Consider the following 3,082-nt stretch of genomic DNA (forward strand, 5'->3'; position numbering starts at 1 on the left):
AATAATAAGGGTTTGGTATATGCATATAAACTGTATAATAAGGGTATGGTATATTCTGATAGACCATATATTACACCATATATACCAATAATAAGAGTATGGTATATTCGTATAATGAAATATTATGCGATCATTAAACATGATATAAATATGTATTTATTGACTTGGAGGCAGGTTTGTGATACAATTTGATTAGTAAAAGCACCATCCTAGGCAGCACATAGAATCCAATTTCACTGTTTTTAAAAGCTTATTATTCACATATCTGTTTATATATGTGTAGAAAGTGTTTGTCAGACTTACAATAAAATACAAACACATTAGTTTTAGTGGTAGGCTTCCAGATGATTTTATTTTTTTGGCTGTTTTTGCTGATCTGTAATTTTTTCAACACTAGACATGGATGACTTTTGCAATAATATATTTTAAATCTTGCTTACACTGCCAACCAACTGAGTTTGGTCCTTAATGCTTCAGATAGGTGTGCTCTCTCAGCTCCGTCTGGGAGAAAATGGATGGGATTGGTAACAGAAGGACTGGCTCAGGTTCTTGGAGACCGTGTTGTTGGCCAATATAAATTGTCTAAATGTATAAGGAGAGAAGGCTGCCAAACTGCCTGGGTGTCTGGGGAGCTAGAGACCACGTGCATCCTCCCCAGGCTGGAGGGAAAGCTCCCTCAGAAGCCTCAGACTCCCAGACGGTTGGGAGCGATCTGTGCATTGAGTTGTCCCATCTCATGGGTCCATGGCTTCTCTCCCCTCTGCCAGGGGACTACACACCAGTCCCTAAGTGTTTGGGCTCCACACTGCCCACTCAGCCCTCTGATTCCATTCTCTGTTTCAGTGATAACCAACCATTCTCCTTTAGATCCCACAGTGCCACTGAGAGGGGTGAAGACGCCGTGCTCAGTTCTCCAGTCAAATCTTTCATCCTCACCACGCCCTTTGCTCGGAACACAGCCAAGTGACTCATCACCCCACGTTATTATCTGCTTATGAGCCTATATCTTCCATCTGACGCTGGCTTCCACCAGCTCAGAAACCCACCTAAGTTTGTATCTGAGGCCCTAGCACTTGGCCAGATGCAATAAACCTGTTACTAATCCTCGGAAATTTGGGATGAAATTTCATTTGCCTGCTGTTTCCCAATACCATTCATTCATTCAACAAGTGTTCACTGAGGAACTCCTCTCCGACTGACACATACCTGGTTTTCTGCCTAAATAGTGCCCACCAGCTGCTGGCAAAGACCTTTCCAGTGACTAGTAAGGAGGCAGAGTGACTGGGTTTTGGCTCGGGCTGAGAAAGAGCTGGCTGCCTTCCTCCTGCTCCTTCCGCCTGGCTCCCTCACCAAGAGGGACGAGCCAAGAATTCGGAAAGATTTGGGGATCAACTAACAGCTCAGACGCTTAGAAGCTGTGTGATCCTGGGCAACTGGCTTCACCTCTCTGAACCTGTTTCTTTGCCTGTAAAACTGGGGCTGATAATAGTGCATACCTATCGGAATAGTTATGATGATTGTGTGAAATAATGCATGTAAAGTTCATAGACTTGGGCTTAACAAGTGGAGCTTTAGATATTGCTATTTTCCTCATGGTTGTGGTATTTCTTAGATGCATAGACTTGGGTCATGGTGAGATCTGAGAATTCCCATAGGACAGACAAGGCTGCTGAGGCCCAGAGGAGAGGCAACTTGCCCAAGAACACCCAGTGAGCCTGTTGTCGTGGTCATCAATACACAGGTCTTCTGCCTCCCAGACCCACGCCCTCCATCAAGCCACGTACTCTCTCTAGGAATAGTTGAGCCTTTTTTAAAAAAAATTTAAGTTCCAAGAACAGGAAGATTCCTCCCAGTCTGTTGCCTTGACTTGAATTTTCCTGGCACAGCTGTCTTTGCACCATTAGTGGGTGGTGAAGTCGGGCTGGTCTTTTCTGATGCATTTTTTACATCTGCTAATTCCAGCTCAGCCAATGCATACTGGTACACCCTGAATAGGCTCCCTAAGAAGAGCTGGCAGAGGCGGGCTTCCCTTCTCTTCAGGAAAAAGATGGAAGCCTGCCATCACCCTCACGTGGCTTATGAACCCAGAGCACAGTGCACTGGGCGTTAGAATGCCAGCGCCTGCTCCCAACAAAACCACAGCACCAGCTGCTAAGCATCATTGTTTCCCATCCTCTCAGTCTCCCAGTCCAGCATTCCCCTCCCCGTGGAGTGGTGGTTCCACAAGAGACGCTGGTAGAGAGGGTGCCATGGTCAGAAAAGTTGGGAAGTAGTGCAAACCATATTTCTCTCGTGCAAACACCCATTGCAAGTTAGCATAATAAAACCCTTGAAAAGTGCCCAGAAGGGGATCTGTCAACTCACATTGAACTCATATTTTCCAAATTTATTTGATCGCAGAATAAAACTTTTTAAAAATGAAAAATAACCATTAACTTGGTTGGTTCCCTCACTTCTCTCTGGTCTCTGATGAAATGTTATCTTCTCAGAGGACCTTCCTGGTCTTGCTGGCTAAAACAGCCCCCCCATATCTCTCTCTATTTCCACCCTGCTTTCTGTTTCTCCATAGCACTTATCATGTGACACAATGTTTGCTTTTATACATATTTATCTGTTTATCATCTGTCTCCCTCTCTAGAATGTGAGCTCCATGGTGGAAGATTCTGTCTTTTTCATGGCTATAATTCTAGTCTCTGGCACACAGCAGGCACTAAATAGATGCTGTTGAACAAATAAATATTCTTGCAAAAGAATTCAGTGCCCAGCCTCTCGGTAAGGAATTTTCCGTGGATATCAACCAAAATGTGGTCTGGGATAATTGCTTTGTTTCAGACATGAATTTCTTAGCCAATTGGTATAACTTCAACTTGGTTATATGAATTAATATGAGCTCTCTGAAATGGAAAATTAATAGTCTGATAAAATTTAGCTGAAGTAAAAGTTATGATCAAAATTGAAACAGAAATGCAGACAACTCCCTAAAATAGCTCATGCCTTCATGAGAAGTAACATCTGGATAGCCCTGTCTTTCTCCTCCCATTTATTGAGCCCTTATTCAGTACCAGATACTATGCTAATCACC

This window comes from Diceros bicornis, chromosome 28 (assembly GCF_020826845.1).
Source record: "Diceros bicornis minor isolate mBicDic1 chromosome 28, mDicBic1.mat.cur, whole genome shotgun sequence".
Lineage (NCBI taxonomy): Eukaryota > Metazoa > Chordata > Mammalia > Perissodactyla > Rhinocerotidae > Diceros > Diceros bicornis.